The 27,747-nt window shown below is 34.5% G+C and overlaps 1 protein-coding gene across 1 annotated transcript in view; it reads right to left on the bottom strand.

Annotated features, from left to right (window-relative positions):
• Glut1 (Glucose transporter 1) overlaps positions 1-20,763 on the bottom strand; it is a 35,505-nt gene extending 14,742 nt beyond the window's left edge. Inside the window, exons 1-2 of the mRNA XM_089714905.1 lie at positions 20,474-20,763; positions 902-962 (exon numbers count right to left, since the gene is read on the bottom strand). The gene's annotated coding sequence lies outside the window, so the exon portion shown is untranslated. The remainder of the gene's footprint in view (positions 1-901; positions 963-20,473) is intronic.
• Positions 20,764-27,747: the final 6,984 nt, after the last annotated feature.

Consider the following 27,747-nt stretch of genomic DNA (forward strand, 5'->3'; position numbering starts at 1 on the left):
AAAGGCTTTGTAAATAATATAAACAAGGACACAGTTAATTGGCACGTACAAAGAATCAAACCAAAGCTCACAGTCGTGTATCGATAAATTCAAAACAGTTTCAGTGGAACAGAACTTTTTAATTGCGAGCTATTTATAAACGAACCAATCGTTTGAGGCCATGCAATCGGTTTTGATTTCCGTTTCAGAGGTAAATTAACATTTAACAGTGGCATAGACAAAAGATTGATCAGACCTAATCAATTGCAATGTTGAGGTTGATTAAAGAAGCAGCATATATGATACTAATATACGAACCTTACAAGTTGAACCTGCTATAGCTTACAAGTTGAACTTACGAGTTGCAAATAGGTTAATTTAAATTCTATGACTAGACTTCTCTCACTGCTCGGGCCGATACATGAATCCGTTATAGTATCAAAATAGAAACATGCAGGAAATTAATATGATAATATAAACGGTGACCCTATTTCACACCCGGTCTAAACTACCTGTGAGAGCCAATTTATGTTACAATTATGCCAACGTTTAAATTTAGTGCCGAAATCCAATAGGCAAGTTATAGAGCGAGAGCGTCACATATTTACCACTTTTAGTGTTAACATCGTTGACATTATGCAAGCACTTTAGCTACACATGAACTCATTTAATCAGAATTTATTAAATTAAAAATATTTTAAAGCGAAAGTGTGCTTATGATTTTTTTATAGTTTTGATGATAGGGAAATATCATACACCGTCCCGCATCTATTACAAATAAGTATATAAGTAGTTCGTTAAATAACTATTAAAATATAAGATTATCGTATCGTAAATGACCTGCTTTTAAGAATCAGTATTTTGAAATATTTAGACAACAAAGCAGATAAAAATATTTTTAAAGCTTCCTCACAAATCTTACCTTTATTCTAGTTATTGTCATTTGAGTATGAGCGACGGTAGTTTAATCGACGACATTGTGTCTGAAACAAAAGAAAAAGAGTTAAAAATGGCCGCCACCGGAACATCAAATAGGATAATAGACAAGCCAGTCACTTTGCCTTTGAAATAAACCATTCCGGACTCTCACCATTTCGCAGGAGCGTGTTATAAAACAAAACAGTTTATAAAATATAACTGAAACAGAAGAACAAAGAGCTTCAGAGGAATATGGAACATATTTCCGGCGACAACTGCATCGCTTTTCAATATAACTTATCTCATAAATGGGTAAAACTACACGTAGGTAACATTGTTATTTGGCTACATAGCATCAATGGTTAGAAGGTGGTTAGATACATTAAATGTCAGCCTAAATGTAGAGTATTGTGAAATTACACAAAAAATCTAAACACTTGAAGAAGTAATATAAGTACAAACAAACAACCTGAAAAGTTGCACAAGTCCAAAGAAGCCTTAAATGGTTGTTCTTTTTTATAATTCATTGTTATATTTCATGCGACATTGTTTTATTGAAAAGATCATATTATAACAATCTGAAATTCTAGAAACTTCCATCATAGTCTTTCCATATCCGCCTTTGTGATATAACGATCGGCAGTAATTTTTATAGGAAATTAAAATGCATCGTTCATTTTAAGAAACTGTCTCCGCCAGTTCTTGTAATGAATTCAAGTTAACAAAATAGTTGAACAGAACACGCTATGCACCAAATAGATAAAATATTATCTGGAATGGAGTTCTTTTGTTACCAGTTGGGTCGCTCATTGTAGGTACGTAATGATAACACTGTAAGTATGTAAAACAATTGATCAACTTTAACACTGTATATAATTTAACATCGACTTGTAAGTTAACTCTTTTTGGCGTTATTCAGTATGTAACAGAGTTTTTTTCCAAAATTTGTTTTAAATATGCTACAATAATACAATCTAACAAAAATATTGCAAGATATTCTTATCAAAAGACAGCGGTGTACAGAGCGGCAGGTAGTAATTAAATCGATTCCTTTGGTTTAAAATTAAAATATTTACGACTGTTAATTAAAACTTCCTACATTAATTTCTATTTTATTGCACATTTTAATGATTGTTGAGAATAAGACAGTTACTAAACAGCCCTTTTTTATCGTATAATTAATTTAAACTAATAGAACTCACCTTAAATCCATCATGAAAAATGTATACTACTTTAAAGAAGAAAGAAGAAAATTACTTTTATTTCTATAATTAAATAATCGTTGATTATTCAACGTTTATTTTAAAGAGCAATGCAAAAGAAAAGCTCTCTTTAAGTTTAAATTGCACGGAACAATATGATCGACGACGCGGACGGCGCGACTCGCGAGTGTTAAGTGACGCTTGCCTCGCCAGTAGAGGATGCGTCACGCGACTGTGTGCCACGAGCTGGAGCGGTGTGCGGTGTGCGGTGTGCCCGTCGAGCGGTCGAGCCTCGAGGGTCTGACTGGGACCGCGCATGCGCCCCACCACACAAATATAATTCAAACGTGTAACTGCACTAGCGTGCAATCAAATCTGTTCAGGGATAATCTTACAGCAAACGAGTGGATACTGAACACAATACGGAAATAGCCGCTGTTCCGATTGATAGGTAATTGCTCTTACAATTGTAGATCAGTGATTGCCCGTAATTTATCCTCATTTAATCATGTTCGCTAGAAACCTACTTCTTATTTTCTAAATGTCAAACCACTTAAGTCCGGAATGCTAATTCACTATAATTTTATAATTTCATCCGTTACCTACTTTATTTCGAGTTTAAAATGAAAGTTAATAAATTATAATTGCAAGGGTTAGAATAAAACTTGAATATAATATATTTTACAAGATATATGTAAATAATGTAATGCTTAGTAATGATAGTTATTGATCTTTTATCGGGTGTCAAACCAAGAGGATAAAGTAAATCGTAGTCGTATTCGTGGTCATTTATAAGCGATAATTACAAAAAACTTTAAGCAACTTTCATAAAATTGCTAACAAAATACGATTTGCGACGTGATGTATCGGATACTTTAATTATATATTGTTTTATAACATACTTTTTCTTTGTTCCATCGCGGTTATTATTAAGGCCTGAACAAGGCCTGAACAAAATACATACTATTTAATCATCACTCGTCAACTAAATGCCATTGAAATAACAAATAATTTATTATTCTAATCTGAAACAGTACGAAGTACAGTTTAAGAAACGTTCACAAAGAGGAAGCTACGATCTGCCTACGAAAGTGCTACGCTCCCAGACTACGATGCTACGGCGAGGTTGCAAATTTTGGCTCTAGGTTTCGTGCCTTGATATTAAATGACCTCCACTATAAATATGCTACATAGAAGTTGAGTTATTTATACTTAAAACTTAAAAGACAGTTTGTTTGTTCAGTTAAAAACCTTCGCCTCAATAAAATCGACCCGCTCTTTTATATAATCACTGCCTCAAGGATGTCACAATTTGTTTTCATGCATCAATTGATTTACGGTTGTAGTTTATTATGAAAGTATGATAAAATAAGTGTTTATTATTGCTATTATCTGAATGAATAGAATAGAATTCAGAGAGATGGCTGTGTGCTACGCTACACAATAAACACCTGTTGATGATTGATTCAGCGATGCTTCATATACATAGGTATACTATGTTCTGTAACCTTACCTTCATATTTTTCGTTATTTATTTGTAAAGATGTAATAATATACACTCTTACAATTTTACACTTCTTTTTTCTTGTTCGCAGATCAGCCGGTACAAATAGAGAGATAGATAGACGGACTGACAAACATTTTAAAAAGTATTATTTTGGTATATGCCATTAGTAAAAAGCGGTTCTATCAAAATTACAAACTGATACCCCAATTTGATTTATTTGTATATATTCCTTTCAATCAGCACCCTGTAAGCAGGTTATCTACAGATCATGATATCGTGAACGAACTGACTTGAACGTAATTCGATTACTGCTCTAATAAATTAGGTAACGAGAGCGTGTACCAACTGGCGGAAAATTGAAACCTCCGTCTCGATGCTCTAATAAAGTTAATGCCTATATTTAAGTTGTCTAGAAAATTGCATGTGGAAATACGAGAAATTAATTATATTATTAATGAAATTGTATATGAAGTGAATTATAATAATTGCTCCCTCGAATTATTACATATTGCACACGAAAATTGTTTTCTTGGTACTTATTGCAAATTTGCAAGTTGATACTTTGGTAAATGGGCGGCTATTGATAGAAACACGATAATTTAATTGGAGGAAATTCATAGTATCTCAAAGCTGGTTATTATCTAAATATAATATTGTAGAGAGGAGATATTTGATTGTTATCGGTTTGCTTGTTACGATTGATCTCAAAAACTCTATTTGAAAAATTCTTTCACCATTACAAAGGTTCCTTTTTACTGAGTACCAATCTCACTTATATAGGTCACCTTTTAATTTTAACGAAGCCGTGACAAATGGCTCGTGGGCTGCATCCTGTTACGCTATTAATAAAATAATGATGTCTGCCTACATATAAAATATCTGTAGGCGAGTATACATTGAAAATATTAAAAATCAATACCAGTGTTACCAGCTCCATAACGAACGGAAAATTGTGATAATTTATTTTGCCTTTCTGTTAATTTAAGCAGCTCCCAGCGTTTCTGCTTTTTATCCCAGAAAAGTAAATACAAACGCAAATATTAAGTTTATCATACTCTATATCCACTACATAAAGATCGAAACGCGCGTCATATTAGGTATTAGATCAGTTTCATCCTTACTAATATTATAAATGCGAAAGACTACTTGTTTGTCTTTCTTTCACGTCGTAACAGAGAGAATTTATGATTATATGTTTTTGTGTCTGGAGATTGTTAGGAAGCAAGAGAGTGATTAAAGTACTGTTTACCGCGTTCATCTCATTTCTATGAGAATTTCCTCTGACTACGCAGGCGAAGTCGCGGGCGAAATACTAGTTTTGTAATCTGTATTTATCTCTTCCAATACCTCATGTAATACAACAATAATATGATAACAAATTGCATTATGTAAATAAATAATTACAAATAATTACAAGTTCCAAAACCAGATTCAGATCGTAAAGAAGACATGTATAAAAATTAAAATCAAAATAAAACGTTATATCCTTTTTCAACAATTAATAAAGGACTTGTAACACAATGGGAATATTTATATCATTATCATATTTTCACCGAGTAATAATTTTCACAGAGAGTCTAGTTGTTAGCCATGGCCCATGGACTACTCAGATATCAGATTTACAAGGAGCTACACTTACACAGGGAAAACGTAAGAAGAATATAATATGATGTTACCTTATCTTGTTAAAAGGTTTCCATCAAAAAGCTTGTGTTATAGTGAATTTTAAATTTAAATATTACATTTTGCTTCAAGGAAATATTATTTTAAGTTTTCATATTTTCATCCTTGCAAGTTCTTCTTATTTCCGCTTAAGCCATCAAAGCAAACTAATTGGAAAATGTTCTGTTTTTATATAAAATTTCAAATGAATCCCAGTTCCCAGTAAAGCTTGCAGTTTTCTATTACGTTAAAATATGAATTTTCGCTGAATTGCCAATGGAAAACTACATCAAAGGCACCTTTTAATTTTTATATTGTTGGACCGAAGCATCTTTGCATAAAGGTAAAATGTATTTTCTTTACAGAATTTTCATTTATTCTATTACATAATTTATTTTTAGTGAACTTACCGATGAACATTGAGCAAGGTAAAAAATATTTTACCACTAGAACTCTAGTCTCTACTCTTTATATATTTATCACTAATTTGAAGATTTATTGCAACACTTAAAACTGTATTTTAACGTTAAAATTATAAAAAAATATTAATAAGAAATCAAAAACGAATAGAATTTTATCACTTGAAGCGTAAGCGAAAATCCTAATATATTTTTCACTTCTGAAACGAATGAATAAAAAGTTATATCCAAAATACTAAATTATATTTACTCTCAATTATGAACATTGCGGCCACAGTAGATTAATTAACGGAATTAAATTAAGGCGTTTTAATTATATTTGCACCTGCATATTAACACAAAGGTACAAATTAAGGGCGGTGTTACCTGCAAAGATTACGTTCGCTATCTTTTAAATTTACAAGAAAAAATATTTAAAACATGCATTAATTGCTACCCGAATACTTATGAACCAATTTATATGTATTATCAATGATCTAACGCAAGTGATTGCGACTACATTAAAGTTGTTAAAATCTAATTTGTAGATAATAATATAATGTAGAGAGAGTTGTTATAAGCGGATATGTCTATTACTTACTGCATGATTATTAATATAACTTAAAATAACTATCCAATACAATGAAATTAAATTATTACACTATACGTGTTATGCTGACATAAGAAGATAATATTGCATTACGGATAGCGAGGTAATTAATTAATTATAACCTTCGTTGTTATATTGCATGGCCGCTTTACGCTTATATGAGAATTTTCTAGAAAATTAAATGAGAAAAATATTTCTTACTTAGAAGTAATTTATTTAGACTGAGTTATTTTTATTAAAAACAAGATATTAAGCTTTGAAACTAGGAAGTAATTCATAGTATTTCTTTATTAGAAGTCTACAAAATTTAAGAGCTTTTTTCAACTTTTACTGAGAACTACATCGAAAAATACGCTTTAATTTTATTAATAAATAACTTTGTTCGCTTACATGAGTATTGCGTAATGGTCATTAATATGAGGAAAAGAAAAATTAAAAATAAAGTAAAGGTTACATAAAAGTCACTGAGCTGGTTGCGACGGAAAGCGACCACCAGACATTTGACGAGGAAGGATTTCTACAAATGCATTCAAAGGGTAAAAGATAAGGAGCTAGGAGAGGATTGCCGTCGAGAACAAAGGAATAGACTGGAAGGGTGTATCATCCGATTATCGTATGAAGCTTGCTGCTATCTTCTGTGGGTGTGTGGTTCCTCCCCGATACGAGCCTGGCTCAATTCGTGCCGAAGCGAAATCAACTCTCCCATGAAAGTGTAGTTTTTACAGACAGATTCTAGACCTACAACACGGGATCATTAAGAAGAAATGCGGCTGGAGCGACTTTTGAAAATTAGAATAAACGTATTTGAAGAAACTATCGCTCTTTGCGAGCACTTACACTTGATAAGGACAAAACAGATGCCTTCTGTATGAAAAAGTTTATATATTTCGAGATTTGGCTGTCGTCTTTTTCCTCCTGTTACACCCATTTAAAATATATTTTATAAACTGAAATGAATAAGAAATATATGTCCCTTCTATGCCCCGAGAATTTACTTTTTATTATCCAGTATTTCTTGTTCTATAAATAATTTCTTTATGATCAATACCTGAAAGAAAATAAACGTGAGCGTTTCTTTGATGAAAAGACCTCCCACTTTTTCTTTTAAGATTTAAAAAGAAATTAGTTCTGCCCACATTTTGCCAGTTAAATGTGTACATCATAAGCTTTTTTTATTCAATGGTTTTATAGATAACATATAAATTGAAAAGAAGTCTTTCATTTTGTCAAGCTTTGAAGTACTTTATTCATTTTTGAACCCCATAAAGATAAGTTATATATTTATAATTTTTTATCTATTAAAGAAAAATAGCACATAGCAAAATAACATTTTCGGTTTCGATATTATTCAATGATATTAGTAGTTGTTATCACGGGTACATTCAAAACTTGCTACGCCATTCAATCGACAACTTCAAAGTAGACTGGCAAGTCTACTTAGGTAGAAGGTGGTAATATTTTGGTAAATATTAAACTCCTTCCTCTATTGTTCTTAGAAGCTATTAGAACTATCTAAAATTCAATAGACTCATTTGGTTCCGAATCCTCTAAAATTTATACCTAATAGCTCGCCATTACAATCTTTAAATTTAAGGGTTAAGAATGTTGTTTTTACTATGTTATTTGAAGCTACATCTTAAATTTTAAACATCGGTTAGTTTCCATATCTTAACACATAGAAAAATTGATTTGAAAACGTAAAAGCTTGCTACGATACACCTCTTGTTGCGCGACGTACCTATTCGAGCATGCTATGTATGGAGCCGGAAATAAAATAAATTTCTAAAGCACAAATCAAGCCGTTTCATTGAATGCCCGTTCGAACATAATATATTCTAATATTAGATTTTTCATAAATGTAAGAGAGATAGCTCTATTTCCGTTTCCGATCGATTCAGCGCAAACGTGAATAGAGTTCCTGGAATATCATATTATTTTGTAGATAAACTATTGTATGATCTCGGAAATTTTATACTCCTATGCTTCAGATAAACTTATGAGTGGAATCGCTTTATAACAAGATTGTCGGTTCATACGTAGATAAAAATAAGAAATGTTAGGAATTATATTTTGCAAATGAGATTTAATATCGCTCTATTGCAATTTTTATTGGTTTCTATTACAATGGGACTCTGACATCTAATTTTTATTTAGTAAAGTAAGAGAATTATTAATAATATAATGTACAATATATAATATTTTATTAATTTTGGAAAATGGAACGCCAGATTCAGAACCGCAATAACCATCTAAATAAATAAATGTCTCCGAACCACTCCGAACCAATAATTGCTCCACATAACGAACATTTTATCTTGATGTGAAAATTAAAACTATCAGCTGCTTGGCTTTTACTTATTTCAGTATTAAAATATATAATAGATAACATAATCTGAGTATAAGAAGTAGCGACAACATCTAGTACTTACCTATATACACAATATACAGATATACTAGGTAATATATAGTTTTTAGTGTATGGCATGCAGCACAACGTTAGGTTGATTGTTTCAAGTAAAAGTCTATCCGTCATGTTACCCGGTCACATACTAACATGCAAATATTCATACAATGTACAAAGGTTTGCCGTCATGTAGTGAAAAACATTTGCAAGTGTCATCCTACACTTCCGAGTTTCAATATTCATGCCAATGGGAGTGACCGCCATTCCCCATTCTGGTTAACCAATGAATTTTCAGAACTTTTAGTGGTACTTCTTCATCGCCATAACGCATTGTAAGCGTTTTCATTAGAGCCATATCGCGAATTTCACGTAGTGACTATTTACTGTGATCACAACGCGTTATGAGCTACAATTTAGCTAAATTAGTGATTTCGATCTTTAAGCGTAACATATACAATAAAGTACCACGCGAACGAAGTCGCAGACACCAAGTAGTGTTTATATGTGGTTTATATAAATGTCATCTAGCCCGATACATATGATGTTCGGATTTTACTTTCTAATTCTAATAAGTTTATCCCCTATATAAAATGCATGCCCATAAAATACGCTATAACGCTGTACGCTAAGATAAATAATTATTGATGTGCAATCAATCTTGGACGCTCACCGAAATTCATTTTGTACATACCTTATTAGACATACTGCCACAGTATATGAACAAGAGCACTACTATTACTCTTCTCTCTAAAGTCTAAAAGATCCTTGTTAATGCAATCTGATCACTTAGTCCAAATAATGTTCACCCCAAGCTACATCGTTGATCGTGCTAAATGTCTTTCTATTTTCCCACCGCTGTAAATTCAATTTGAATATCCACAGGCCGGCACCGAAAAGGTTAAGACGAGATCCTGTTACTGAATCTTCGCTGTCTGTCTATCTGTCCGTCCGTCTGTCAGCATGCAGTATCTCGTGAACCATGATAGTTACACAGTTAAAATTTTCAGAGATGATGTATTTCTGTTGCCGCTTTAATAAATACTTAATAAATATGTATTAAGAAATGGTTGGCTCGGTCATAAATTGGATGAGTAACCACTTGTTTATGCAGTTGCTCTTTATCTTATTTCAGATTTGTACGGGACCCATAGTGTCGCGAAGCGTATTTCCAAACTATACATAGCCAGAACGCAACCATAGGAAACTGCTCGTGTATACTTTGTAATGCTGTTTTTAAGTTTGTTATTACAATATATACACGAATTTTGCGTACTGATCGTGTATACTTTGTAACGCGGATGCTTACTTCTACGTTCCAAACTATACACGATCAGTACGCAAAATATGTATAACTAAATATAGCTACTACACCACTTACGCTTGAGCGAAATAATAAATATATAGGCAATCAAAGACTTGTACAGCTATATCTATCTACTTTTATTCTTCTTGATTGATTCAGTAAAATATGGAATAATATTAATATTATTAGGTAAGCTTAGAAAAATAAATAGGTAACAGATGTTACCTATGGGTTAGGTTAGGTTCGTGTTTTTTTTTTTTAACTACACAAAAATAGGAGCCCCGGTTCGCGGGGCTCCGTCGCCTCGCAACCGTCTTCTTCTGGACTTATTAGATTCTTACATTTTAGCACTATTGTCAATTGTAAGTCGTGCACTCACTCGTGCAGTATAGTCGGGAACGAAGACACAAGCATCCTCGATACAAAAAATATACGATCAGTTCGCAACATTATATACACAATACACATGCATTTTAATAATAGATTTCAAAACAGCAATACAATAATACATATAAACGCGAGCAATGGAAAGACGCTACGCTTACTCCGAAACATACACGAAGTCCGCATGCGTACTGGCGCTGTATATTTTGGAGCGCTATTCTTACTTACTTCACTACAAAGTATACGCGAGTATTTGCGTACTGCTGTTGTATAGATTGGAAGAACTTTGTAAAAAAGTTATTTCCAATTTATACGTGATTAGTTTCACACCGTTGCGTACTGGCCTTGTATAGTTTGGAAAGACGCTGTCGCGAATCCAATTCACACTTGACCGATTTTTTAGTTTAATCATGAGTGACAAATCGAGTTAACCTCTTTTCAAAGTTATCTGTGTACAATATGCGATTATGAAACATGTTTCTCATTTTGAGTTTGAAAAACATGCTGATAGAAATAATAAATACTTCAAAATTAAGCTTGCATTATAAACGAAGCAAATTAACACAAATATTAATAATCCACACTCATACAACCAATACTCTAGATTATTTGATACGAATAGTATGGATTGTAATACATACACATTCACCGTACGTAGAAATAGACTAAATTCATGCTATTATAACATTCTATTCATTTTCTATTGAAATACAGATGCTATTGATTTCTCCCTCCGTTAGCATGTCCGTATATAACGGTTAGTAAACTGATATGTTGGTTTACAACGATGAAACGTTGTTGTTTGTAGTTGCAAGTCGGCTTTCAATGAAATTCTGAATGGTAACGGACGTATATCCAAGTTCTATTGTTCGATCTTGCATTGTTTCTCTAATTATTTAGCAATAGAATGCTCTAATTTTGGAATAATAATTAATTAACATTGAATTGGTAACAATTATATCTGTCATTTCATTGGAAGACAGGAAATCTATTTTATTCCACGAGAAGTAATATGTCTTTCCTTTAGCTTTCTAACCATCTCCAAACACAAAATTCATATCATAAAATCGCTCCAATGCGCGACAAAAAATAAACCAAACCTACTCAGGTGATGTCTAGGATGTTAAAGTATCTTCATCATCATCAGCCTTTTGTTGTCCGCTACTCGACGTAGGCCTCTCCCAATGCACGCCACTAAGCCCGGTCGCTGGCTCTTTGCCGCCCAACGACGTCACAATTGCCGCCAGTTGTGGCCAGCAACCCTGCGGATGTCATCACTCCACCGTGTAGCAGCCAGCAGGGCGTCCTACGCTACGTTTGCCGAGCCTGGGTCTCCACTCTGACATGTGTGCCCTAGCGGTTGTCCGTTCTGCGGCACATATGACCGGCCCACGTCAAGTATATCTGCTATTCTAAATTGCATCGTTAATAGAACCGGTAGTTTTTGAATGATGCTGGAAAATTTGAAATGCCTATTTTATGAATTAGCAATCGTCCTATTTCCTTTTTTTAATACATAGATTTATTTATTACTAGTGGTCCGACCCGGCTTCGCCCGTGGTCCTTTCTCGGGTATCAAAATATCTCCATACCAAATTTCATGCAAATTGGTTCAGTATTTTAGGCGTGATTGAGTAACAGACAGACAGACAGAGTTACTTTCGCATTTATAATATTAGTATGGATTATTCGACGTAAAAAGTAACGATGACGTAAAAAGTTGTAATTGCTTTTAATAAAATTACTACTTTTGCCAAAATAAACCGTCTTCGAATTGTCTGAACTAAACCATGGGCCAAAAAATACAGATGAATAATTCTATCTCCTCCTGCTTTTGAAGTCGGTTGATTTATTGCATCATTTTTCGGTAAATTATAATCTCGATACAATAATCTAGCGAAATAATGCGTTAAATTGCAAACAAATGTTACGGATACGGATACTTGTCGATAGTTTACAATCTCGCACGTTTATATTATAATAGAACGGATTTTACTTACAGTTGCATGTACCTACAGTTTAAGAGTAGAAGTCTCAGTGGTGACCTCGGCACACCTCAGATTTCAAATCAATACATTTTCGTATTTTTTACATAAAAATAACCAGGATTCTGAAATATTCAGAAAATAAGGAATGAAATTAAAGTTTAAATATACGTATGCAATGGACACTTTCAGATTTGTCACTCGAAACAAAGCGAAATTGCCCAACTTTAAAAGACGTTAAATTTCCATGAACTTAACGTCTTTTAAACCAATTTTCCGGCTAAGTTGATTATTTTTTATCGAACTTCCTAAGTATCAAGGTAACCTTAATGTAAAAAATTTTAATTTAGCAGTCAAGCAGGTTTTGGTTTGAATTGAGCGAGCTCGCACCGGGGAAGGTACCGCCCACAGCGGCCTACAGAAGATCAGAGTCAAACAGTAACAAGCGAATGATAATTTGTTTCGTGCGATAAGTGGGTGCCGGAGGCTTATATTATTTTCCTCAAGCTTACCAATCCATTCGTTTATTCCCGCCGACAATCCTCTCCATATACGCCTGTAATTATTTATTATATTACAAGGACACGTAGCGAGGCGGTAGCTAATAATAATATATACCTGGAAAAAACCAGCTCGTTTCGACACATGTATTTGGAATCGCTCTCGCCCATCGACACTGCCTACGTTGACAACCTACATGCGTTACAGCCCACCTACGTTGCCATCCTCATCCTGGCACAACAATTAATTAGAGTAAACTGTAACAAGTATTGTTATTAGAGAAAAATCGTACTTATAAAAAATATGTTTTCGATGATGTATTACTTTTTTCTCAGGTAAAACTCTGCCGGTTAAAACATCAGTCAAAAACGTTTTTGACTGCGAAGGCGGAGAAAGAACAAGGGAAAGCACCTACCTACCTAAGTTTTAGTGTAAAAAAAACTTTTATTCGCGAGGAGCGAAGGGACTAGCGTGTGGTTGACTTTGAACCGCTCGCGCCGAACGGGCTGATGGTATGAAGCATGCCTGCCGCGGCAGCGGCTTTCGAGTGCCACAAGTAACTTTAGGGCGTTTCCCACTTAGACAGAAACAATCTATGTGGGTATAATACTTACGTAGTATCTATTTAGTAATAGAGAATTAAAGAATAAAACGAGTGACTAAAAAAACTAAACGACTTTCTAAGATCCCACCGCAGGATTAGTGCTTTCACAGTTTTTTTTGCTAAAACCAAACTTTTATGTATATTTAAAATTAGGAGAATATATTATATCGACTAGGTTGCCAGTCAAAATTTGGCCGCAAGCATTTTACATCATACATCGTGCCGTTTGTATGTTCGCGGAGTGCTCGCACGCACACAACGCCGCTCGGTTCCTTCTTAAGGTGGGTTCCCACGGCCCGCTAGATCACAGGCCTCGACAGGCGACAGGCGCCTGTCGCCGCCTGTCGTGATCTGAACTGAGCGTTCCCACGGCCTGTGTCCGCCTGGTGTCGTGTTAGTTACACTATTTACACTCAAGAACGGCTGAACCGATTTGGCTAAAAATTTTGTTGGAATGTACTTAGTTTGATAAATTATGTTCATACGCAGACGCGCCCGCACAGGCCCCGACAGGCGCAGTCGCACCGCGCCGCGCCGCGCCTTTGTACTTACCGACTTCCGATGGATAGAACGGACCTCGGCAGGCCACCGGCCTTATCGGATACGCCGGTTCCCACGGCCTGTGGTCTGGCCTGGCGCGGTCGGATCTGTGAAGAAATCAGGCCGTGGGAACCCACCTTTAGGGACCGTTCTCGTGAGGGCCGGTTCATTGCTGTGACTGTGAGCGGTCGGTGTTTGTTTATAAACTTATTTAAAATATCAACGTGACAAGTGACGACGCTGCGCCTCGCGTGTTTAGATACTTTTTATACTATGGGTGGTAATACTGTCATCTCAATTAATTATTTTTGTCACGCGTTTACTCGTTTAAATATGTGTGTAGCTGTGATACTATGACTTGCGTATTTATTATATTTCGTTAAATTTCACCTGAAGTAGGTTATATAATAGGTATTTGATATTTAATATTATTTACAATCATTAAATTAACATTATTTTTAATGTTAAAGTTACAGTATTGACCAACATCCCTACATAAACCCAAGATAAACCACTTTAAATAGTCCCTAGACGGCAATGCAAGTATGACATGCGTTTACGAAAAGGCTATGCAGAAGTCGTGACAAAATACGCAATCAACAATCAGTTGAAACTTGAAAGCCAACAACAATATTCTTTCATATAGGTACTCTGGTAGATAATGTGTATCTACACCTTAGATTACATAATAAAAGGCAGATGGAGCATGTCAATCGTCCATCGCCCTTGTCAAAGAAAATACGAAATCAAAAACGAATACGAACCTCCGCCAGTGCTATAGCGATTCTAGTGTCATGCAATACGTCAAAAGGAGTTTGATATTTTAGTAAAAAAATGCTGTCTTGTGATATTAAAACGCTGTAAAATTTGTTCCCGAAAACAAACAAAAAGATAAAACATCGTTTTACAGGTTTTCTGTAGATTATTTGGCTTATTTAATTTTGTGTACAAATAATAATTTTATATATACGAAGGAATTCAAAACTTCAACGTATGCTGCCAGTATTTTGAAAATGAATTTGCCATTTTTAGGGGTAAAACGGTAAAATGGTTAAAAGATCTTCGGGGTAGTGCTGTTGGATTTTTCGATCGTGAATATGATTATTTGTATAGTGCAATAAAGGTTCTGATCATTATTAGATTATTTTAATAAGCATTATACATTTTTTGTTACTTTTATAAAAAGCGTCATAGTCGTTTTCGCTCGCGATTTAATTCATCTGAACTCCATGATGGATATGATGAAAATATAATGTCCCAAAAGTAAAGTCCCATGTCCCCTAGTGGGGTAAGGGGCAGATGTATTATACATCTGTTTCACTGATCGATTTTCTTTAGGGACAAGTAGGTGATCAGCCTTCTGTGTCCTGCCAGACCAAGACATTTTTTTTTTCATCGTCTCCACCGGGAATCGAACCCAGGACCCCTCGGTTCTACGCTCACACGTTAACCACTGTACCAAGGAGGCGGTCGATTTTCGCATTCATATGTTTTGAAAAATAAAAACTTTTTTTAATGTAATTTATTTAATAAAAATTGAATAAAATTATTTTGTCCATAAATAACTTTAGTAGATAGGTGCTTTATGTAACAAAATAATTTTTACAATTTTATAAAATAATATCATAAACCCGAATTTATATTAAAATAAAAATTAAAACATGACTGCTAATTTATGTAGCCTACGTCACTACCACCACTACCTTCATAATTCAGATGATTGCAATGACACCTCACAACTCAAAATCGATCCAACAGTTTATACTGCAGGGCGTGTCAAAGAAATATTATACATACATACACTCGAAAAACATAACCCTCTTTCTTCCGTAGTCGGGCAAAAATTTGGGAAATTTTTCAAAATCTGGTAACATAACACGCACACAGAAGCACCGTGTTCGTACAGTGGGTACAGTGCAACGGCGAAATGACAGCACACATAGCTTTATGGAAATGACGATAAATCATTCGGTTTAGTTCGGCAACGCTCCATCTGTCTTTTATTTTGTAACTAGCTTTCCGCCCGCGGCTTCGCCCGCGTTTTCAGAGAAAAACCCGTTCCCGTAGGATTTCCGGGATAAAACCTATCCTATGTCCTTTCTCGGGTATCAAAATATATCTATACCAAATTTCATGCAAATTGGTTCAGTAGTTCAGGCGTGATTGAGTAACAGACAGACAGACAGAGTTACTTTCGCATTTATAATATTAGTAGGTATGTCTGTCTTTTATTTTGTAATCTAAGTGTAACACCAAAATCTCTTCAAGAAGTTAGGCCTTTTTATTTTGGCAATATCCGCTGGGAACTGCATTAGCAATTAGATAATTATATTTGTATACGTAGTATATTATTATTAGTCTGTGATTATATACTTTTTCTTTACGTGGATTGTTATGCTTCATGCAAAAAAAGACCAAATGACCATGACCAAAAAAGCTAATCATGTATTTTATAAAGTTCGCTTCCAGCTTCGATTTGCGATAGTACTATTATAGTGCATGAAACACTAAGCTTTTGCATGACGGCACCAATATAAGCGGTCCTAAATCCTAATGCATGTCAGTCATAGATAGTTACAGGATGAAAAATAGAAAGGTTAATCTATCAGCTACCAGCATGTAGTTAGCATGCCATTCATTTCAATCATCGATCTACACGATCATTTATGCATAACACCATGTAACAATATCTTTCAGCATTACGGTCTATAAACCACATTTGACTATTTAATAAAAACAAAATAATAAATAATTTTGCTCCAAAAAAATAAAATAAATGGGTGAGGTAACGCAATGCGAAATTCAAAATCTTTGGGTAATTCCACGTGATTCTCTGTCCATGTAATTTCCGTAAGAAAAACTAAAAAATGATGGTCTTTATTTTTTATACTTTTTTTGATATAAAATAAGATCCTAAGAAACGTAAAATGTATATTCGAATATCCACCTAAATAGACTAGATACTAGAAGGTTGTCTGGAAAGTTTATAAATTTTCATTCCATATTCGTAGATCGGTATAATAATAGCTACATCTGAAATCATCTTTATTCCGTCTTCTCAATTTAGCAACTATAAGTTACAAGATCGTCGACGATCGACGATAGTGTGCCTGAAATAGACTACATTATACCCTGTACAAGTTAGCTTGATCTTTTTGACAGACGGGCTAGTGATGGGAATCAGAAAATTTCTAGTATTCCAAAAAGCAACGTTTTACAATACTTGTATCGGTCATTGATATTCATAACAAGTACCTACTTATTTAATATAACAGGGTTATTTTTGGACCTCCCGCCAAACCAAATCGACCAAATTTAAATATGATGGTGGTAGTTCAGAGTAAACAACTTTCGCAAAGAAACACGGGTCAAAAAGTAAAAAAAATAGCGTGTGTGTGGAGCACACGTGTCGGAAGTGAAACTTCTTTGGCAAGATTCAAAGACACCAAAATCGTCGCCTTACTCCATAACGTGACGATATTGCCAGGACGCGACCTTAAAATTTTTTCTTAACGCGCCTAAAGAAGTCTCACTTTAAAGATTCAGACCTTCCATACTAAATCGACCATGTGATCGAGCAATTTTCTATGGGAGGGTTGAATTTTGGTCGAATTAATGTCCGTCATTATCAGCCTGAGCTACATGTTACCATCCCACATCCCGGAAGCACTGGAGGAAAAAACCTATACAACCAATAATACAACCAATAATATATTTTTAGTGATTTGAATCGTTATTATTCATTGAATGATTCAATTAACGGGGTTCCATTCCTGCAGATTGACAATGCATCACCATCGATTTGATCAAATAATCCATTTGGGTTTAAGCTTCGATAAAAATGTTTTAATGGAAGTAAACAAAGATTCAATACGAGTGATTTTAAACTAAAAATATACCCATGAGGAATGGGGTGGTCGTGAGAAATTATAGTGCATCTGACAGGTGGAAGGCTATGCCATAATGTAAAGTGGTGCAAGGACGGTGGGCGTCGAACGTCCGTAGTGCATGTTTCTTGATTCAACTTCTTCAAACTTATTATTACTAGTATTGTTATTTATCTGTGATTATATGTTACCATTAAAGTACTGCTTATAAATGTAACTTGTTTTTCCAATAAGGTAAAATGGATAAATAATAAATTCAAGTGCGATACTGATGTGAAGCTTCATCCTCATTAGTGAAGTTATTTAAGAAATTTGGGTTTATTACACAATTTACAATCTAAGTAAATAAATGAGGTAGTATTCGTTTGGTTTGTTCATGTTACATAATTAAGCTTATAATAACTATTAACGAAATAATGCTTTATAAACGCAAGCGTCTATCGGCGCGAGCGCATTTTAAGGATCTTCCGAGGTGTGTGTTGCCATCTTTTTCAACAGTGACCAAACCAATCATAAAATAAGTGAATTTCCTACAAGTACTTAGTTATATCAATACGAAAGTGGGAAAATAAATACTGTATCTTTCTACTAGGCAATTATAATTATATAGGACAAGTGGTAGTATCTATGGTAGTATTTAAAGACCCATCAATGCATTTCAGAAACATGTTAGTTGACTGACAGTATATTTAACACGCTAAAATGAGGCGTGCCTAAACGATATTGATTTTCAAAATTTTATTTACTACAAAATGACTGTGATCCCTGGTTGATCCATTACAGTCACTAATATCTATAATAATTTAATTCCCTCAAGTATTATAATATGAGTGGATATAAAAAATATACCGCATGCAATATTAGTTTTTAATAAACCGACTTCAAAAATGAGTTTCTCTATTTGACTCTATTTTTTTAGTCTTTATATGTACCTACCTCAAAACTTTTAACTTGTTGAACCGCTTTTGAAAATCATTTTTTATTTGAGCGCTTGGTGCCTGCCAGTTCCCAATTCGATCAGTTCTAACAATTTGAAGGCGGCAATAATTGTTTTTTGTTAAAAAAAAAGAAAAATTAATTATGTATTCTGTCGCATTTTTAAATATTAAAAATTGCAAATAAAAAATAATAATAAAGCGTTATAGTTTATATTAGTCAAGTACATGGTGAGTAGATAGGATATTCTAACTGGGTACGTATCTACATAAGTCCAACTTCCCCTAGTAGGTATGAGAAGAAGTTTCCGTTTCAATTTCAATAAAACTTAGTTATTATGAACTTTATTTTATTATGTTTAACTAAAACTTTTTCTCAGCCCATCTAAGTCCATATTATTAAACCTAAAGTTTCATGTTTTGCGTTGAATGGATCTATTTATAGTTCATACAGATATTATGATTTATGATGGATATAATGTTTGCATATACTTTATAATTAGTATAAATTAAATCGAGAAAAGTCACTAATTGAAGTCTCATAGAAGAATAATCAAACAAATTGACATTACATATCAGTTTAATTTTAATTATGCAAAAAATTTCAAATCATGTGGAGATTTTTTTACACGTCATATTTCTGAAAAATAAATATTTTCAAACCCTGTACCTATTTATGAATTTGAGTCCAATTTAGAGGATAATTACTTTTGCAGATAGGTACATTAATTTTAATTGCCACAAAGCTATATTTTGCTTTAGGTGGGTATTGATTTTAACAAAACAGTCTCCGTCCTTGCTGACCCAGTTATTTACACTTCAAGCAATATATTCATACAAATCCCTTGTAAGTATATTTTTATTTCAATTCCTATAGAATAATTGAGATCTTAAAAAACCTAACATGACATACCTACCTACCATTTCTGATTTAGGTGTACCAATTAAGGGAAATAAATTAATTTCATCTTATAATATTACATTCTCAGATTAACAATACTAATGTAAGATACATTTAATTCATAGATAAGACACAGTACGACCTTTCTCTGTGTCAGGATGCAGTTAAATATTATTTCGCAATGCTTCAAGTGGGTGGTGATGTCAAAATTAAATTACTCAGATCGATTTTTGTCCTTTTTGTTGTCCACCATTCTGACATCTTCTTAAAACATCTTCGATTAAGATTTGGATGGATAATAATTAATACAAAATGACCGCCTCGGTAACACTCGCTCAGCAAAAATTAAAAAAAATAAATAAATCGCACTGCAACTTTAAAAAAAGCGTAAATGAATAAACCCGCATCTAATTCTACACACGTAACACATTTCGCCCCTGGTCACAAACTTTTCCTTTCATATTTTATTTCTTTATGAAACTAAACTTCCTTTCAAATTCTCTATCCTTGCAAGATAAAATCAGTTCGATGGAGGCATAATTTTTAACAACTTTCATATTGACGGACATTGTCCTTCTCTTTCATTCAATCTTCTCTCTTTCTGTTTTGCGATATCGATGGACGCACTTACATAAACGGATCTCTGTGACAGAATGGGGCGAAATACTGCAATATCTTGCACACGCTCTTTGACGAGCGTTGCCAAAACGTGATCGTACTAAGCGACGGATACTACGACATAAACGGACGTACCTGATGGGGTTTTTAATGACGAGTGAGGTGTTGCAACAGACGTGTGTAAGTTAGTTGCGAAGTTGCCCCTCCTCATCCACCTGGCCGGAACGATTAGCTGGAGCCCATAGCCAGCCCGCGGCCACCTTCCCCGATCGATTTTTCGGAGGTAATCCGGTCACACATGGAGAAACGTCGAGCCAGACCCGGCGGCGGCGGCTGCGGGGCGTATACGTAAATCTGCCGAGACCGCCGAGCGCGACCGCGACAATCGCGCGTTTAATCCGACTCTAATTTCGGTCGATGCGATAGCGGAGAAGACTCGCGCATGACTAGAGCGGGAGTGTGGACGCCCTGACGAGCTGTGAACATAGCTACGTGCGCACTATGACGCGCACGATCGATACCGAGAGGCGTGCGCTGCGGCTCGCCCGAAGCCAACCCCACACAAGTGAACAAACACCCCCTATTCACACGATGACGTTAAGAAACGACGTCATGCTGGACGGAAAAGCGCTCACGAGTCGGTGCTGGCGCAGAACGGTCGTGCTCGCCGTACAACTTGCTCTACAATTTCGTGTTAAACAGCTCGCTAAGGCAAACTTAAAATATATTTAAAATAATTTACATGAGACATTAAAATATTTTTTCAGTATGTTATAAATAATAAAGTTAGATTTAAACGTTTTATGAGATATGTGAATTATGTTTCAGGGGTTTCCTTTATTTTTTATTATTTACTTTCTTCGCTGTAAACAAGGATGAACTTACTTTTAATTGATGTTAAAACTGAAAACAATATAAACCTGTTGCTTTATTATTATAAAAACACATAAGCCACCACTTTTAAGTCATGAATAAATTATTCAAATACCTAATAAATTAGCTATACCTATTCATAATATGTTTTTGTTAACATTTAGATATTCTGTTTGTACTTGTACTTTAATGTAGAATTAAACCATATAATTCGAAACCCGAAAGGTTTGTTTCATTGTTACTGATGCACCTACATTGGTTTAGAAATTACGTGAATTTTTTGTTCAAATTGAAATCTTATTTATTGTTAACTAGCTTATCGCCCACGGCTTCGCCCGCGTTTTCAAAGAAAAACCCGCATAGTTACCGTTCCCGTGGGATTTCCGGGATAAAACCTATCCTATGTGTAAATCCAAGTTATTCTCTATATGTGTGCATAATTTCATTGTAATAGGTTCAGTAGTACTTGCGTGAAAGAGTAACAAACACAGACATACACATCCATCCTCACAAACTTTCACATTTATTATATTAGTATTTATTATATTATATTTACAAACTTTCACATTTATTATATTAGTATTTATTATATTTAGTATATTATAATTCACAATTTTATTTACAGTGCCATTGAAAACAGTCAATCAGTAAACATTGCAAAGCATTTACGGATTTTGATTGAATAATGTATAAATAATATATATGATATTATTACATAGTTTCATTTCATAAAATTTTCAGATTACTTTTCGATCTGTCGTCACAAAACTTTTCGATCAGAGTGGCGATGTAAGTTTAGTAGTGTACCTATGATTCAAAGTAGATTAAAATAATTTGGAAAACCCAAAAGTGCACGCCTCATAATTTTTTTTTAATAATTATTTATTAATTATTATTTTTGTTTATTTAATAACAATTAAACCACATCGAATCAGACCCTGAAAAATGAAAGGGTTCTATTCCTGAGCATACTCAAGCGTAAGAGAAAAAAAAAGACTCGATTAGTAAAGTATTTCGGTCGCTATCGTGTTAACAAGAAAATCCTCCGCACATACAGACACACGGACGTCCAAGACAGAACTTTTTTAAACTGTTTTTTAACTAGTTTAAATAACAAAAATGACATCAAAAATATCATGAATGTTAAAAATAGTGTTTTTTCTTAATATGTGTGTGTATGTATTATCTTACAAGTGCAATGCAAATACATAAAGACATTTTAAGTTTGAAAAATCAGATGTTTTGCGCGAAGTGACAGTAGTACCCACCTCAACGCTTCGCTTATGAGGCGTGCAAAATGAAATGCTCGAGAAACGTGAAATAACGTCCAGTAGTAAAATATGTACCATAAGATGATACATAATATTTTAAATAACAAGATATATTATTATGAAAACCGGCCAAATACGAATATATGTAATCCCTTGCGAATGTTGAAATTTGAAATTTGCATTGCGGCTGTATTTGCATTGGCTTATAAGTTTGTTTTTTTTTCACAGGGACCGCACTTAGACTTGAGTATTCAATATAGCTCGCGGTTCTGAGAATAAGGGTATTGACAGACTGACGTACAACGAAGTTATCCTATAAGGGTTAAGCTTTTTCTTTTTGAGGTTCGGCACCCTTAGAACAAAGCCCGTCTGCAAAATTTACTATAATATTTTTGGCGCAAATACTTTATTATTATTTATTATTATTATTCAGCCATGGCTGTCCCACTGCTGGGCAAAGGCCTCTCTTCCCTTCGTCCATGTCTTCCTATTGTGAGCAATTTTAGCCCATTCCTTGCAATGAGAGTCCAGTTCGTCGCGCCATCTGATTTTGGGCCTTCCACGCAGCCTTTTTCCATTGTCGGGGATCCACATAGTGGTGATTTTTGCCCACTACTCTTCGGACATCCGGCAAACATGTCCAGCCCAGTTCCATTTGAGCTCGGCAGCTTTATGGGCTACGTCGACAATCTGTGTTTTTGAGCGCAGCGTTCTATTTTGAATACGATCAGAAAGCTTTACGCCCAAAATGCTGCGCTCCATTGATCTTTGGCAAACCCCAAGTGCGGACTTTTGGCGATCAGTCAATGACCAAGTCTGTGCACCGTAGGTGAGGATGGGCAAGATGCATGCGAATACTTATTATTAAATAAATAGTTACGTTTATACACTCGAAAAACATTGCCCGGCCTCTATTGCAGTCAGGTAAAAATGAAATAGGATATCATACTTTTTTAGATAACTAAAGTAATTTTCATGTACATATTTCTATTGTGCAGTGAAAGCACCACTTGCTTCATGTTACGCCATAAAGCTATTTCGTTTCTATCTGTCTGAGGCACAGGTCTGAGGTTTTAAATCCTAACACAACTTCCGTATTAACTATCATAAACTAATTTTAACTTCTCATCTTGTTTGTCTCTCTTTTCCCTAGCTTTGAAAAGTTTATGGGCAGTTAATAATTAAACTAAGCAAAGGAATTACAGAAAGTTTAAATGTAAATTTATAGAAGAGGTGTTATATTTTATTTTTCATATAGTTTAGCAGAGGGAGTTCTTTTTAATTTTAATTTAGTAGCGACGTTAAAATATGGTGCGGACTTTCTTGGTATTCTGGCCAATGTTTACCTTTTACTGAAGGCAATATTGAACTTTGAGAGCTATAAGAGCCTATACGCACTATGCGGGTAGCCGCATTGCGGTTAGCCGTCCGGCTGACCGCAAGCACAATTATGTACGTAATATTCATTTCTATGCGCACTGCGATGCGGCTACCGCAGACCGCACAGTGCGCATAGAAATGAATATTACGTACATAATTGTGCTTGCGGTCAGCCGGACGGCTACCCGCAATGCGGTTACCCGCATAATGCGTATACGCTCTTAGAGTTTAATGACTGCAATTTAATTACGAATACTCAGAATGCTTTCTTTGCAAGATACTTATCAAGAGAAATAAAAAAACGTATCCTTGTATTTTTATTTTTGAGTCTATGGTCTATTTTCTGTTCCTACTAGATTAAGAAATAGTTCTTGAAATTCCAATCTTCTCAGAATCCTGTAAACCTACGTTTACCAAGCTAGTTATAGGAAGACAATGTTATGCCCTTGTAACGCCAATGCCATTTGTCCTGTGAATCCATCGTGTGTATAACACACATGAATGAAATTGAAATGCTGTTAATGTAGAGTTAAGTTAATTTTATGGGCATTTTAGTAGCATTTTCAATATAGGTCTCTAAGTTTTGATTAGAATTTAAAAGTTATAAGAAACAACTCGTCAACAACAGCTTTTTTGGCAAGTTTTGTCTTAAAATAAATATTTACTGAATATTTATACATAGATACGTAAATGAAAGGCGGGCTTCAACGACAGACTGATTTATGTTAAAGAAACAGATTTACCCTCAACCATAATAATTAATTTGTTACTTATTCTATAATAACGTTATTACACTCCTCCACAACAAGATAATATAATATAGGAGTAATTAACATACAAACTTAAAAGACTACTTGGAACATACATATATATATATATATATATATATATGTAGGAGTATTACTGGCTGGTATAAGTATTACTGGCTGATGAGAATTACATCGGAACGAGATTTGACAACTGTCGATCTGGCGGAGCGTCGCGTCGATGGTCGGCGGCAGACGTTGCTTGGTTACAAACGAAGAACGGCTAGAGCACCACGTTTGCGACGAATCGCTATTGTTCCGATTAATCCTGTGCATTGTTGTATCGAAAACTAATTAAAAGCGATTGATCAAGTGATTCCCTAATTACTAGCGCATAGATTTGTGCGATTACATAACATTTGTTGTAACATTGATGATTCATTTGTTTCCACCAACATTATAATTTACTGAAGATATGGGTGATTCTGATGATTATGGCCATCCGCCCATATATATATATATACAGTGAAACCTGGTTAAGTGAGACATCAAGGGACCGGCAATGTCGTTTCACTTATAGAGGTATTCCACTTACCCAGTGTCCCAGATATACAGGTATAAATAAATATCTGTCTCATTTACAGAGGGTTCCAATAATAATTTGACATTTTTCAAATAAACATCTGTATGATAGTAAAGCGAAACTAAAACTGAAGGTAATTGAAGCTCAATATTTGTACTTAGGTATGTACTTGGAATTACTTGTGGAATTTGTGGGTAGAATAAGAATGAGTAAACAAACAATGTTATCTCAGTTACAGAGGTTTATGCATATAAAATTTACTCGCTGTCTCAGTTATAGAGGTAACTATGATGATAAATCGAAAGAACAAATCCCAGATATAGAGGTTTACCTCCTCCCACTAACAGAGGTAATTCAGTGCCAAAGTGTTGGGACCTCAGCATGAGTTCCAGTTATGGAGGTTTCTCACTTATCCAGGTCCCGCACTTATCCAAGTTTCACTGTATATATAATAAACATAAGGAAACGCCTTGATCGCACAACTAAACATATAAATACCATAACCTAAAATATTACATTATATAAATACTACTTTAACCTAAATTACATATAAGTACTTCGTTACAATAATTTTTTTGCTCGATTAATTGCACGCAGTGCACGAGCGGACATTTGCGATGTCTCACTTTAGAGCAGGCTCCAAGGATATGTTCGTTTGCAAAAATAGCGGACCTAAATCTGACTTCTGATATATATTGTATAGGTCCCAGACATCCTATAGACAGATGTTGCCAACCAGTTTTGTGGTCCCCCTGCCCGCACCCCGGTAATTAAATATGGCATACAAAGAAAAAAATAAACATTTCCAAAACATGCCGTGTGGGGTATCAAATGAAAGAGCTTATTGAGTAGATCGACGAATATATAGCATACTATATACATTTCTTACACTTTCTCTAAGATTTTTTAGAAAATTTACGAAAATGGTCCATTTTTGAGTTAACTTTAAACCACTATAGATTGAAAACTCATGAATATATTTTTTAAATTATTATTTTAAATAATTAACAATAGTCCATTGTTTATGATTCAATAGTTCGTAATATAATATAAGTGAGCTATGTGGTGGATTTGATGAAAATAACTATATACTATATGAACTTGAAAATATACTCGCCATCTTTGAATGCTCCCCCCACTCCCCCATGCAACTATTTCACTGTACAACTGTGAAATATTGAATCGTAAACAATGGACTATTGTTAATTATTTAAAATAATAATTTAAAAAATATATTCATGAGTTTTCAATCTATAGTGGTTTAAAGTTAACTCAAAAATGGACCATTTTCGTAAATGTTCTAAAAAATCTTAGAGAAAGTGTAAGAAATGTATATAGTATGCTATATATTCTTGATCTACTCAATAAGTTCTTTTATTTGATACCCCACACGGCATGTTTTGGAAATGTTTATTTTTTTCTTTGTATGGCATATTTAATTACCGGGGTGCGGGCAGGGGGACCACAAAACTGGTTGGCAACATCTGTCTATAGGATGTCTGGGATCTATACAATATATATCAGAAGTCAGATTTAGGTCCGCGATTTTTGCAAACGAAACTCCACTGAGAGTCCGGTCTACTTGTCTCAGGGCTAATTATCTTTGTCTCAACCTTAGCTCTCAACTGACTACGGTTGTAAAAGAAAGTATCTTCAACAGAAAACCAAATAAAGTAAAATTAGGCCTTATACTTATGATTTCCGTATCTACTTACGTACGCCTCGGACGTTATATTGTTGATGATAGGCGAGATGCCAGCTCGCTCATAGCTCTCACAGTAGGACGTTAAATAATAATAAAGTGCTAAAGTAATTCTCTCCGGCGTATACTCTACACTACAGGAATTGCAACCACCCCGCTAGCTTTGTGAACGCGGCCAAGAATCACGATACATTTTCGGTCATAATCCAGTCATGCTGGGAGTTGGGACATGAACTCTGTTAATGATAAAATTTTTAATTTTTATATCGACTGTGTGTGACTATTAATTGTAAATCATTACCTAATATAAAGCGAAGTTGCTTCCCGCAGTCTGTCCGTCCCATATAATGTACCTATGCTTAGATCTTTAAACTACGCAACGGTTTTTGATGTAGTTTTTTATTAGTGGTTTTTGAGGAAAGATTTAGTATATGATTTTGTAAGTTTTGGACAAAGCGAGCTAAACCGAGGGTGGTGATACAGAGAAGAAATTTTTTTTCGTTTTACCTAGGTATACTTTTTTCTCTCATTCACTACAGAGATGAAAATTCAATTTCACTTGTTTTTTGATGACATAGTCGGCAAGAAGCAGCTCTTTGAACATTTGCAGAAGCCTTAACCGCTGTCTCTCTAGCCAAATGGATTGCCGACCATAAACTAACTGAAGCCTATTCAAGTAGTGCTTCAGGTAAAACTTTAACAGGCATATTCCATACATGCGGTTTGCGGATACGTAGGTACCAATACTTAATGAAATTTTATATTTTATTTTTTTAATACATTATTAATTCATAACTGCTTAATAGTATTTCAACTAGTTACATAATATCTACCTGATAGGTCATACCCCTCAT

This window comes from Colias philodice, chromosome 1, assembly GCF_061535455.1.
Source record: "Colias philodice isolate Cphi_HAF_F1 chromosome 1, ilColPhil1 Martin Lab GWU primary, whole genome shotgun sequence".
Classification (NCBI taxonomy): Eukaryota; Metazoa; Arthropoda; class Insecta; order Lepidoptera; family Pieridae; genus Colias; species Colias philodice.